Source organism: Eleutherodactylus coqui, chromosome 6 (genome assembly GCF_035609145.1).
Source record: "Eleutherodactylus coqui strain aEleCoq1 chromosome 6, aEleCoq1.hap1, whole genome shotgun sequence".
In the NCBI taxonomy this organism is placed as follows: domain Eukaryota; kingdom Metazoa; phylum Chordata; class Amphibia; order Anura; family Eleutherodactylidae; genus Eleutherodactylus; species Eleutherodactylus coqui.
Genome location: NC_089842.1, coordinates 230,345,639 through 230,360,537, shown reverse-complemented (window position 1 = coordinate 230,360,537; position 14,899 = coordinate 230,345,639).

Genomic DNA, 14,899 nt, shown 5'->3' with positions numbered 1-14,899 from the left:
TATCAGTCTATTTTTTCCACCTATATGAAGTACAACATGTGACGAAAAATCAATGTCAGAATCTCTGGGATATGTAAAGCCTTTACGGAGTTATGCTATGTTAAGTGACACGTCAGATTTTCCAAATTTGGCTCCGTCACTAAGGCGCAAACAGGCTTCGTCACTAAGGGGTTAAACATCTAGGTATACCGATATCCACCAAAAGGATGCTCAGGCAAATGGTCCTCTATGGATATATTGTGTGTATACCTCAGGAGCATGCTCACTAGGGAAAACACAGGGAAAGGATGTTTGGAGCAGAGCCTTGAACAGAATGCAGACTGTATTTAGTGGTAATCGACGTCATTTAACGTTTGGTATGTGTCCCTGTCTTCTATTGTAGGTTGACTATATTGGCCGTTTCCTCTATTTTATGGACCTCGAGAAAACTTCAGGAGAATTTAGTAATGTTAACCAAAAGTTGAAGCAGTTTATAATGCAGCTGGAGGAAAACCGAGCCTCAATGGGCACAATTAGAGCCTAGTTTAATGCCACCAAACATCTTACAAGATATGTAACATCTGGTAATTGAACTGCTGTTAAAAAGATGCCAAGATGGATATGGCATCCCAATGCTATCTAAAGTATGTACAGAAACCCCAGGGTGGGGTATCATTGTGTTTCAAAAAGAACTCTCAGGTGTCCAGGTATGTGCAGTTTCTCATAGGGATCTGGATGGCAAGGGCAAAAACACATGGGCATGTGCACTAATACACTGGCAGCTACGGAGCAGATTAGTGCATGAACCACTAGATCCATTAGTTCTAGCCACACATGTTTAATAAAACTGGGGGAATGGTGAACAGTCTCTCTAGTCGACTCCTTTGTGGATGATAAAAGTCTGTAATCACTTCCTGGCCAATTTTTGGGTGAAATTCTTGGTTTCAGTTCACTTGATTTTAATGTCTATGACCTTGAAGGACCCCAAAACCTAATGTAATGCATGACAGATACAAAAAACTGGGTTGTGCTGCAACAAGTCTACATATTACAAATAGTGGCATTATACAGAAGGTAAAGGGGCTGGAGATGTGCGCGGTATGGTGAGGTGGAGAGTGAGGGGTGCTATACACAGAAAATGGGCGGACCAGCTAGTGGCTGAATATGTACGACTGCAGGGGGCGGTTAATGGCGGCTAGCAGGGATTGCAGTCAGTAGGACGGGGAGCATGTTATCAGGCGGAGTATAGAGAGAGGTTTGGTTTAGGGGATGTGGTATGCCTCCCTGAAGAGGTGCGTTTTTAGGACACGCCTGAAGTTGTGTGTTGGGGATTGCCCAGATAGTTTCTGTAGAGCGTTCCAAAGGACTGGTGCTGCTCTCGAGAAGTCTTAGAGGCGGGAATGAGAGGTTAGAGTTAAAGGGGCGCTTAATTTGATCTAGTTAGCGGAGCGGAGGGCGTGGGCTGGGTGATGGATTGAGATGTGGGAGGCAATGTAGGGCGGTGTGGTGCTGTGGAGAGCTTTATAGATGAAGCTAGTGAGTTTGAATTGAATTCTGTATCTGACGGGCAGCCAGTGCAGTGACCGGCACAGGGCAGAGGCGTCTGAGTAGTAGCTGGACAGGAAGATGAGCCTGGCTGCCGCATTCAGGATGGATTGTACGGGAGAGAGTCTGGTGCAGGGGAGGCCGATGAGCAGCCAGTTACAATAATCGGGCAGAGAGTGGATGAGGGCGACAGTGAGTGTTTACTCATAAGTTGCGTGGACATTCCATTATAACATTCAGACTTTATAATGATTCCACACACATTCTCCTTGTATCTGCCTTTCATTACTTCAGACACCTTCTTCCATTTAGTCATCATACTTGTGAATCCATTATTACCAAGCCGCCCTCTTTATTCAATATGAAAACGTTCCCATCTGTCACATTCAGACCCCATTCCAACTCTTTAACATTCTCTTAACCTTTGATGTTTTTTTTACCTTCTTTCCTTAAATTGCTGTTTTCCATCCTCCACCCTTTGCCTGTGAATTCCCCATATCATAGAACATTCAGCAACCTATCTTTACGGTACGATCCAGTATTTAACAGTCTGTTTGATCGACTGTAAAATGAGCGTCAGACTCTAAAGTATCAAGTGTTCAGCAACCGGACAGCATGATTCTATTACTAAATCACCAGTCCTGGTGGCCAGCTGGTGGTCAGCTCACTATTACACCAGCACTCTTACCTTTACAAATTCTAGAAAATCTCATTCAAACAGACTTTGTCTTTTAGGACACGGCCTATTTTGGCGTTGAAGACCAAACAATTTTTGGTGGATTCTCATCTCCATTCTTCAAAAGCCATAACTTTTTGTTTTTCCATCGATGCGGACGTATAAGAGCTTGTTTTTTGGGTGGCGAACTGTAGTTTTTATTGGTGCCACTGGGTACATAGACTACGTATCCTGTACATATCCGTGCAGGATAAAAAGTGTGTTTGATTTATTGTACGGGTCTTTACGGACACGATGATACTGAATGTGTTTCTTTATTATTTTTTTTACATTTTTTTATGCTTATATGAGAAAAAGCATAAGAAAAGGTTGTTTTTTTTTTACATTTTTAATTCTTGTACATTATTTAGATTTTTTTACACCATTTGTTTCCCTCCGATGCACCCCTGCTGTTGCAGCGGGAGGCCGGCTATCAGTGACAGCCGGCTCCCGCTGCCAGATAGCGCGAGATCTGTCATGATCTTGCGCTATCCCTATGACGTAAGCGTACGTCATTTTGCGTGAAGTACGTCATGGGGAGGAAAGGGGTTAAACAGCAATATATGGTTATTATTAGGCTTTGGTAATAGGATCACACTATACATTCTGGATTCCAGTTCACCTTTTAGCACACAAATTGGGACAACCCCTTTAAGACACTAAGCAGTGATTAAACTTCTGTTTTAGTTCTTGGTCAAATTTGAACACAGGATTCCAATGCTTCTTCAAAGTATTAGGCCAAACCACTGATTGATATGTCTTTCCTTTTCCGGGGCATTTTAGATATAATGTGCCGTCTGCAAAGCAAATCAAGAGCTACACGCAAGGAAAAATGTGGACTGTCAATGTCCCAAAGCCAAAAGAACTTACAGGTAAGTGGAAACCTCAATCCCCCAGAACTTCCCACCAAACAAAAGATTTCTAATTAGTCCTTAGGCAGCCTTAACACGGATGAGCATGATATTGGGCCGTGAATATCATTCTTATATCGCACTCCCCACCATGTGAAAGCCTTGTCGATGCGTGGAGTTTTCATGTGAAAACTGCCTCACATTACTGTGGGGATGAAGGGAATCCCCCAGCACGGCTGGCACAGCTGTATAAGAGGATTACAAAGTTCTCCCATTGCTTTAAATGGGCCTAGCGCTGCTGCTGGCCCCCTTGAAAACAGGGCTGTGTAGCGAGATTTTGCAGCTAGATAGGACATGCTTCCATTTGTTTGCGGCATAGCAGCACAGTGCTAACGTCTATAAACCCATTAAAAAAGAATAGGGTTCATATTTGTGCATCTCACAATGCACAACCAACGATTTTCACCCCAGTGTGAAGGCAGCCTTAGTGAGGAACCAAGACTGCAAGGGGCCTTCTATAGTCTAAATAGGAGGCCAATACATTTAAAGGAGGAAGTGTGATTTATCATCATCATGGGCCATTAATTACTAGGCAAGATGGTGAAAGACTACAGAGAACAATTGCTGAAGGAAAATGCTATATATTGTTATAAAGATAAAGCCCTGCCAATGTCCATCGATGCAACAATGGCCCCATGCCACTGGCACCCTGACATTCCATCCACTTATGGAAGATTGACAAATTATTCTAAAAAGAACCATCATTTAAAGCCAACTAGTAATAACTTTTTGGCTAAAACCAGTATTTTGCCTCTAACTGAGATGGTTTGTGATTCTGGCATAAGCAGCTGTTTGGGGAAGGAGATGATCTGCAATGGCTAGATAAATAAAAGTAACCATATGTAGAAGTAGGGGATTGGCAAGAACAAAAACATGTATACCCTAACATGAGACAGATACAAACAAAAGATCACCCTACCAAAAACTACCGCAGCTTCATCAGGGGAATATAAAGAATTTGGCCATAAATATATTTTTTGCCAAGACAGTTTGGTTATTTTTATAAATAATTGCTGCTTTTTCCACGAAATTCTATAAAGTTTTTAAAAACTTTAAATGGTACCATTGAAATATACAAGTCATTCTGAAAAAATATACAGCTCCCATGTGGCTACATCACCAATGAAATACAGAAGTTATAATTGTTGCAAAGTGAGAATGGGGGAAAAAAAAAAAAAAATGGGGGCTGTGGGTAGATTAACCCCTTCATGACGCGGCCCTTTTTTTCCCCATTTTCGTTTTTTCTCCCCCCCTTAAAAAAATCATAACTCCTTTATTTATCCATCGACGTCGCTGTATGAGGGCTTGTTTTTGGCGGGACGAGTTGTATTTTTCAATGGTGCTATTTACCATATAATGTACTGAAAAACTTTTTAAAAATTCCAAGTGGAGTAAAATGAAAAAAAAACAAAACATTCCGCCATCTTTCAGTGCGTCTTGTTTCTATGGTGCACAAACTGCAACAAAAGCGACATGATAACTTTATTTTATGGGTCCGTACAAATACTACGATACCAAACTTCTATAGTTTTTTTTTTACTGTACTACTCTTTTTTTTTTTCAAAGACATTTAATTTTTTTCTATTATTTTCTGCGGTCATTTGCGCGCGCGATAATTTTTTTTATTTTTCCGTCGACGTAGTTCAGCGAGGGCTCATTTTTTGTGGGATGTCCTATAGTTTCCGTTAGTGCTAATATGGAATACATACAGCTTTTTATTGCGTTTTTTCTGGGAGACAGGGTGACTGAAAAAGTGCATTTCTGGCGTTCTTTATTTTTTTTTCGGACGATGTTCACCGTGCGGGAAAAATAATGCACTACTTTGATAGAGCGGACTTTTACGGACGCGGCGATACCAAATACATTTTTTTATTTTATTATTTAGATTTTTTAATAATAGATATGCAAAAGGGGGGTGATTTAAACTTATTACTTTTTTTTTTTACAATTAAAAAAACTTTATTGCTCTTCTTTTTCACTTTTCTTTTAAGTCCCCCTGGGGGACTACAACATCCGATGCATTGATCGCTGCGGCAGTATGACGTAATGCTATAGCATTACGTCATACTGCATTCTGACAGGCAGCCTATCAAGCCACCCCACGGGGATGGCTTGATAGGCAGTCTCTCAAGGCAGCCCTGGAGCCTTTCAGAAGGCCCCTGGCAGCCATGACACCTGCACGGCTCCCCCGATCTCACCGCGTGGGGGCCGTACGGGACCCCTGAACAGTGATCAGGGGGTTTAAATGCCGCTGTCAGAATTGATAGCGGAATTTAAAGGGTTATTAGCCGCGATGGGCAGAACGGCCGATCACGGCTATTGCCCATGGGTGTCAGCTGTAGTAAACAGCTGACGCCCGCGCTGTATGCAGAGAGGTCGCCCCGCATACATACCCCGACGCTCCAGGACGTAAATGTAACGATGTATGTAATTGGGTTTGTGCCTTGGGTTGTTCAGCCTTATGAGGAAAGGCAAAGAAGGCTGCAAAGTTCCATTACTCTGAGGGCTGCCACACACTTGCATATTTCTTTTTTACTGCGAATGTTAAAAACGCATCGCATATTTATGCTTTGTGTAATGTGGTTTTAACATTAGAAAGTCCTATTGACATTCATGTTAAAAAACACAGCGTTTAAATTAAAAAAAAAAACACAAGTGTGTGTGATACCCTTTTTATCACACAAGCAGATACCCTTTTTAAAGATCTACAGGCAGATACCCTTTTTATCACACAGGTAGATGCCCTTTTTATCACACAGGCAGATACCCTTGTAGGGGGTCTTTTCAAGGGAGACCAAATGCTAATGTTGCCTGGGTCCAAATTAGTCTTAGATATGAGTACTCATTGACGACTTAGATGGATGACCACACGGTATGCGGTTAGCCAAAGAAGAAGTGAGTTTATTGGCAAAGTACAGAACTTTATAGAAACAGAAAATGCTTGCGTAAGATCTAATCACTGCGCATGTCCGAAGCTGCTGGACATCTGGAATTTTATAATTAATAATGCTTCTTTCAAAGACGTCTCCTACATAAACAATATATCAACACTCTGTAACAACTGTATCAAAGCAAAAATGTCCTAGGATAAGGTTCCCAGAACATGTACAGAGAACAGGATGCATTGGGAAAGCACTGATAAGACAAGATTCAGAGTCATATAGTGAGAAGAAGACAGATAAAGTAAGTTGGAAGAGAAATTAAATGTATTTTTCTTATTTAATTTGAGACAGGGGAAAATCTAGAATTAACCCTTCACACCCTTTTTATCACACAGGCAGATACCCTTTTTATCACACAGGTAGATACCCTTTTTATTACACAGGCAGATACCCTTTTTATCACACAGGCAATTACCCTTTTTATCACACAGGCAGATACCCTTTTTAAAGATCTACAGGCAGATACCCTTTTTATCACACAGGCAGATACCCTTTTTATCACACAGGCAGATACTCTTTTTAAAGATCTACAGGCCAGGGACAACATTTTAAAGAGAAAAATAGCTCACAATCAAAGAACAAAAGAGTTGCCAAGAAAAAGAAGGAAAAGCTCTACGCTGCAAACTGAGCAAAGACCCTTGGCTGTAGAGAGCACATCACATCTTGAAACAACCTGTAAACAACCCAACCAAATATTAATTCCTATTTGCCACATCATATATGTATATACAGAGGTAGCAGTGCTATGGTGCGCTACATTTCACTGCATAGACCACCAGGCGACACTATGCGGTTTGCTGAGTTATATTTTCTAGAGATGAGCGAGCACCAAATTGCTCGAGTCGAGCTTTCTGCGGTCGAGAGTTTATTTTGAGTAACGAACCCCATTGAAGTCAATGGGCGACTCGAGCATTTTTCTATATCACCGATGCTCGCTAAGGTTTTCATTTGTGCAAATCTTCAAAAACCTACGAAAGTGATGGAAACGACACAGGTACGGATATGGCAGGCGAGGGGCTACATGCTGGGCTGCATCTCAGGTTCCCAGGTCCCACTATTAAGCCACAATAGTGGCAAGAGTGCCCCCCCTAACAATTTTTACTTCGGACAAACCCTCATTAGCAAGGCACACCTTAGCTAACCACCACACTACCTCCAACCAAGCACAAGCACTGCCTACGGGACACACCGCTGCCTCTTCTCCGGGGTTACATGCTGCCCAACCACCCACATGACCCTGGGTCCACAGCACACACCAAAGTGTCCCTGTGCAGCCTTCAACTGCCCTCATGCCACACGCTGGCCTCATAGCCACACCACCCTCATGTCTATTTATAAGTGCGTCTGCCATGAGGAGGAACCGCAGGCACACACTGCAGAGGGTTGGCAGGGCCAGGCAGCGACCCTCTTTGAAAGGAGGGGGGGCGATAGCCCACAATGCTGTTGAGAATTAATAATAGATTGATGTTCCATCTTCATTCCAATCCTTTGCCCCCTCCGTCAGGAGCTGCAAACGTGGGCATAAAGGGGAGTCTGCTGCCAGCCCGGCACTTCTACACATCTCCACAATGCAACAATACTCTGTGTGGGAAGTATGTGAGTGGGCCCTGGGTCAGCCTTTGTCCCAGCAAACACCTTGTGTGGCCCAAGGTGCTGCGAGTGACATAGCAATGGGGACTCCATGCGTCCACACACTACTCATTCTGTTTGGGTGTCGGATACCTCATCGACAACGCAAGGGGTAAACCATCTGCACTCTGCACCCTACCCAAGTCTGTCAGTGTTTTGGGGACAGACAGGTACAACTCCGCTATGGCAAGTCTGTGTGCACCCGCAGCATGGGTGGCTCCCAGGAACCCACAGACGGTACAGAAAGAAATCCCATTGCAGTGCCCCGGATAGCTGAGGTTACGTGAGAGGGAATACATGATGGCTGCGGCCCACACTCCATGCCCTAGTCAGTCTGGGTTTTTTTTCGGGCCAGATAGGTAGAACACCGCGATGGGAAGACTTAGTGCACCCATAGTATACACAGACCCCTGTAATATTCCTGTAGCAAAGGTATAAGCTGACCCCAGTAACAGTTATTTTACAGAAGTCTAGGGAGACCCCAGTAACATTTCTGTAGTAACAATATAGACAGACCCCAGTAACATTTTAGTAGCAGAAGTATACGCAGACCCCCTAGTAACATTTGTGTAGCAGCAGAATATGCAGACCCCTGTAACATTTCAGTAGCAGCAGTATAGGCAGAGCCCAGTGTTTGTAACTTTTTAGTAGTAACAGTATAGACAGACCCCAGTAACATTTCTGTAGTAACAGTATAGACAGAGCCGAGTAACATATCTGTAGTAACAGTATAGGCAGACCCCTGTAACATTTATGTAGCAGCAGTATAGGCAGACCCTTGTAACATTTACGTGGCAGCAGTATAGGCAGACCCCTGTAACATTTCTGTAGTAACACTATAGACAGATCCCAGTAACATTTCTGTAGCAGAAGTATAGGCAGACCCCAGTAACAGTTATGCAGCAGCAGTATAGGCAGACCCCTGTAACATTTATGTGGCAGAAGTATAGGCAGACCCCAGTAACAGTTATGTAGCAGCAGTATAGGCAGACCCCTGTAACTTTCTCATAGCAGAAGTATAGGCAGGCAGGCACACCCCAGTAAAATTTTTGCAGTAATAGTATAGGTCAACCTCTGAAACATTGGGATACCATGAGCGTAGGCAAAGGCCGGAAAAATTAGTTGGATAAGAGTGAAGGCGTGGGCCCGGAATATTAGTGTATCAAGAGTACAAGTGTACCTCTGAAAAATGTATCAACCGAGAGGGCAGGTGAAACCCATAAACATTTTTTTTTATAGATACAGCTCACTGTTGCTTAATTTGTAACAGAGCCTGAAGGCAGCCCTGTTGAAAAAAATTGGTTCATGTAACAGTCTCAATACTTTTGAAACTTAGAAAAATTGTAAAAACATTGGTAGATGTAGATGAGCCTTTTGGGCCGCAGAAAAATTGGCCGTTCAGCACGATGACATGTTGTTTCTGGAGGAGGAGTAGCAGGAGGAGGACTAATGTCAGAGACAGATTGACAAAGATAAATGCACCGTTTTGCTGGTGATACAGAAGAGTGCTTTTATGTGCAGTTGCAGCAAAAAGAATCTTTAGGTTTCACTGCTCTCTGCCGGTGGAGAAGAGAAGTCGGGAAAATCCAGGCTTTGTTCATCTTTATGAGTGTAAGCATGTTGGCACTGGCAGATGACAGGCGGGTACGGTTGTCCGTGATGATTCCCCCAGCTGCACTAAACACCCTCTCTGACAAGACGCTAGCGGCAGGGCAAGCCAGCACCTCCAGGGCATACAGCGCAAGTTCATGCCACGTGTCCAGCTTTGACACCCAATAGTTGTATGGAGTTGAGGCATCACGGAGGACGGTGGTATGATTGGCTACGTACTCCCTCACCATCTTTTTACAGTGCTCCCTCGGACTCAGCCTTGGCTGGGGAGTGGTGATGCAGTCTTGCTGGGGAGCCATAAAGCTGGCAAAGGCCTTGGAGAGTGTTCCCCTGCCTGCACTGAACATGCTGCCTGATCTCTGTGCCTCCCCTGCTACTTGGCCCTCGGAACTGCGCCTTCTGCCGCTGGCACTGTCAGATGGGAAGTTTACCATCAGTTTGTTCACCAGGGCCCTGTGGTATTGCATCACTCTCGAACCCCTTTCCTCTTCGGAAATGAGAGTCCAAAGGTTCTCCTTATACCGGGGGTCAGCTGAATGCTTCAGCTAGGAATAATGGAATAGGCCCCCGGTTCTATTTTGTTGGTTTTTGGAACTGAGGCCATGATTAAGAGGGGGCATTTGTATTGTGCCGCTAGAGGTGAAATTCTTGGACCGGCACAAGACAGACCAAAGCGAAAGCATTTGCCAAGAATGTTTTCATTGTTGGAGGAGGGGGAGGGTTTTTAGGAGGTGGCACAGACCGCCGCAGATACCAGAACCGAGAAAGGATCCGTTATTCTGGGTGTGGGTAGGACGTGTGCGGTCCCAGGCTCTGCCTCGGTCCCAACATCCACCAAATTCACCCAATGTGCCGTCAGGGAGACATAGTGGCCCTGGCCGCCAGTACTTGTCCACGTATCCGTGGTTAAGTGGAGCTTCCCAGTAACCGCGTTGGTGAGGGCACGATTGATGTTGCGGGAGACGTGCTGGTGTAGGGCTGGGACGGCACACCAGGAAAAATAGTGGCGACTGGGGACCGAGTAGCGCCATCATGTTTTTGGAAGCCTCCGTTTCCACAAGCCTGTACGGCAGCATCTCCAGGCTGATCAATTTGGCAATGTGCACGTTTAATGCTTGAGCATGCGGGTGCGTGGCGGCGTATTTGCGCTTGTGCTCCAATGCTTGCCCTAGCGACAGCTGGACGCTGCGCTGAGAGACATTGCTGGATGGGGCCGAGGACAGCGGAGGTGAGGGTGTGGGTGCAGGTCGGGAGGCGCTCGTGCCTGTGTCCTGAGAGGGGGGTTGGATCTGAGTGGCAGGTTGGGGCACAGGGGGAGAGGCAGTGGTGCGACCTGGAGGCGGTGAACGGCCTTCGTCCCACCTCTTGCGGTGCTTGGCCATCATATGCCTGCGCATGCTGGTGGTGGTAAGGCTGGTACTGGTGGCTCCCCAGCTGATCTTGGCGCGACACAGGTTGCACACCACTGTTTGTCGGTCGTCCGCGCTCTCACTGAAAAACATCCATACCTTTGAAGACCTAGGCCTCTGCAGGGGGGCTTGGCGCGAGGGATTGCTTTGGGAAACAGTTGGGGGGAGTCTTCGCTCTAGCCCTGCCTCTACCCCTGGCCACCCCACTGCCTCTTCCAACTTGTCCTGCTGCTGCGCTTGCCTCCCCCTCTGAAGACCTCTCCTCTGTTGGCTTAGCGAACCAGGTGGGGTCAGTCACCTCATCGTCCAGCGGCTCTTCCTCCGAATCCTCTGTGCGCTCCTCCCTCGGACTTACTGCCCTTACTACTACCTCACAGATAGACAACTGTGTCTCATCGTCATCGTCCTCCTCACCCACTGAAAGCTCTTGAGACAGTTGCCGGAAGTCCCCAGCCTCATCACCCGGACCCCGGGAATATTCCAAAGGTTGGGCATCGATCATGACAAACTCCTCAGGTGGGAGAGGAACCATTTTTTACCAATCAAGGCAGGGGCCCGAGAACAGTTCCTGGGAGTCTGTCTGCTTATCAGAATATGTCATTTTCATGGAGTGAGGAGGCTGGGAGGAAGGAGGAGCAGCAGCGAGAGGATTCAGAGTTGCAGCAGTGGACAGCGTAGAAGACTGGGTGGTCTATACATTGCTGGATGCATTTTCTGCCACCCACGACAGGACCTGCTCACACTGCTCATTTTGTAATAAAGGTCTACCACGTAGACCCAAAAATTGTGATATGAAGCTGGGGACCCCAGAAACTTGCCTCTCTCCCAATCCCGCATCAGCCGGCTGTGATTCACCTGGACCAGGAACTCGGCCTGTGCCCACACCCTCACTTGGACGCTCGCCCGCGTCCACAGCCACGTCCTCTTGGCCTACCCCTACCCCTCAGCATGATGTATTACCAATAGAGCAGACACAGGGCGGTCTGAATAATTATGCAATTATTGGCCCGCAGTTGGAGGCTGACAGCGGTTATGTTACGCACACTGCAGTCCGTAAAAAATTATACACTAGGCTGCAAAAAGGCCTAGCTGGGTAATAGTGAGCCACTACAACTCCCAGAGGCCACGCAGTAAAATGCACACGGTCACAGGTAGCCCTAAGAAGGAACTTTTTTTCAAATTTCTTTGAAAAAGCAAACAGCCTAGATAGCGTGTATATGTCTTTCCCTCTATCAGCGGCTGTGGCCGTACGCTGTGCGTGAAGTTGACGCGAACCACAGAGCGGTGTAAAAAATTAGGCAATTATTGGCCTGCACTTGGTGGATCACAGCGGTTATGTAACGCACACTGTAGGCCGAAAAAATATACGCTGGGCTGCAGAAAGGCCTAGCTGGCTAATAGCGAGCCACTACAACAGTAATGCACACGCTCACAGGTAGCCCTAAGGAGGAGCTTTTTTGGGGTACTTGTTGACAGGATTCTACACTACCACTGTCCCTACCTGACCACTACTGCCCCTATACTCTGTATAATTGGCTGCAGATTGACAACGCAATAGTCTGCATAGCGCAAGATGAAAATAAAAAATTTGTGCACAACTGCTCCCACCAGCCACAACAGTAATGCACATGGTAAGATGTGGCCCTAAGAAGGACCGTTGGGGTTCTTGAAGATGCCAACACTCTAACTATAGCACCAGCAGCACCCTCCCTAATCTCTGCCAGCGTGTGTCTGAGGCGAGCAGCAGGCGGGACTGCTTAATATACTCAGCGGTCACTTGATCTCACCAGCCACTCACTGCAGGGGGGTGGGATAGGGCTGGAACATCACAGGAGGAAGTGGTAATGCCTTTCCTGCATGTCTATTGGCCAGAAAATGGCGCAAAACATGCAGGGAAGGAAATGGAATTGAATCGAGTACCGCGTGGTGTTTCGAGTAACGAGCATCTCGAGTACCCTAATACTCGAGCGAGCATCAAGCTCGGATGAGTACGTTCGCTCATCTCTAGTCGCCTCCCATGCTAGAGTCCACAAGTTTAAGCACACTCCAGGAAGAAAATCTCTCAAACTACCGCTGGAGATACTTACATATCTTGTCTATTGGTTCAGGAGGTATTGAGTTTATTTCTCCTAGATGATAAAGATATTACTCCATTCCACACTCTCAGAGAAAAGTTCAATCTCTCTTCTAGAGAATTTTACCCACATTATCAAGTACAGTCCTTTATAACTATCACCCACATAGAGGAGAACACTTTCCCAAACAGGCGGCTACTTTTCATCTATAAATCACAGAGTTCTGCTACAAGAAGATGCAACCACAAGGTTGGAACCAAGCTGAAGGTGATCATACTTGACCGACTACATTTATGGACTAAAGTCATAAAAACAGAGGCAAACATAGAAGATAAAAGAGCCCCACAGCAAACATGATCTCTTGGACCCATGCAGCAATTAAAAAAAAAATGCTGATGTTCCTGTCAATGTTTTTTTGTGTATATTTTTTGCTACATAAGATTTAGTATTTAGACTTTTTACGCTGCAAAACATTCTATTCTGTCATTGTTTATTTTTGTTTACTTTTTTTTCTATAGTTCTCCAATAGTTGTTCCACTTCTAGCTATTGATGACCTATTGTCAGGATAGGTCATCGGAAGCAGATCAGCAGGGGTCCACCGCCCAAGCTGTCATGCTGCCAGAAGCAGACAGCGCCATACATTGCGCAGTGGCACTGATTGGTATTAAGGTGACTTTACATGAGACTCAGGGTGCATAAACGCATGACAGCTCTCATAGACTATCGTTCCTATGCTTCCACAAAGGAGTGGTAGTTGTTCAACAATGGAGCTGGAACACGCTGGGAATCCCTTGTGGCCACCCACCTCCATTGAATGCAAACAGGCAGTCATTCAGAGATAATCACTTGGCTTTAGGTGCGCTAAAAACCAATGGACTCCAACAAGAGAGACATTTCTCACTCAGCGCCCTACTGGTGGTCACATGTACCAGGAACAACTATAGCCCAACTTTGTTGTTTCCAGAGATTAATCGGGCGACAATGACCCCATGTAAAGGTACCTTTACATGTTGAGTCCCATTCCCTTCATTGGAACTTAGCCTGCTGTACCAATCTGGGCCACTAGACAATGTACAGAGCTGTCAGCTTCTGGGGCAACAGCTGGTCACCAGAGTTCCAAGGCTTTGTACACCCACCAATCTGCTATCAATAGCTAATTCTAAGGACAGCACATAAATAGTTTTAAGTGCAACAACCCCCTTAAGGGAATATATAATATATGTATTTTTGTGACTTATGTAATAAGAAAAGTTTTTTTTCTAAAAAATCGTACTTATTCTTTTATTTTTGTGTTGGTTTTGATATTTAATTAAATTTTATGTTTTGGGGTTTTTTATGTTTTGCAAGGGGGGGGGGGTTTCTTTTTCAATTTTATTTTTTGATATAATGCACTGGCATGTCTATGTATTTTAATGCTTTACTGCCTGTACAGTGGAGTAACAATAGGGGGTGCAGAGGTAGTAATCACTTCCTGGCACTGGTGTCTGAGGGGGCGCAAAGGCCCCACTGCTATATGTTAGGACCGCCAGGTGTGCAGGGGCCCGGGCTGGTGTCTCTGTCCGGGGTTCCCCCACGCTAGTGGTTGGTCGTGGCGGTCGGCGGCACGCCGTGCATCATGTGCGGGTGCACCCGCCTGCTGGTCGGCCGCATGGCGCTTGGCTCGGTGCGCGCCGCCTGGGGGAGGCGGTTTCATGAGTTCCCCCTGGTGGTCATGTGACTTCTCCCCGCCTCCTGGGCGGGGAGTTCCATATATAAGCCATCTCAGCCAGTTTCTCCTTGCCAGTGTTTGGTTTAGCTTCTGTTCAGCTGGTCACCTGCTATCATTGACCTGACATTCAGTGCTTTGACTTCTGCTTGACTTTGACTTGCCTGTGGTTTATCCCCTCTGTACTGTGTATGTGCTTTATGGTTTTGACCCGGTCTGTTGTTACTACCCTTGGTTGCTGTGTTGTCTCTGTCTGCCATTTAGGTTCCCACTAGCCGGGTTCCCTGTCCCTCTTTCCTGGGGTCCCTGACACTAGTGTAGGGTAGGGACCGTCGCCCAGTTGTCGACCTGGGGTTCAGCCCAGGGGGGCAAGTAGG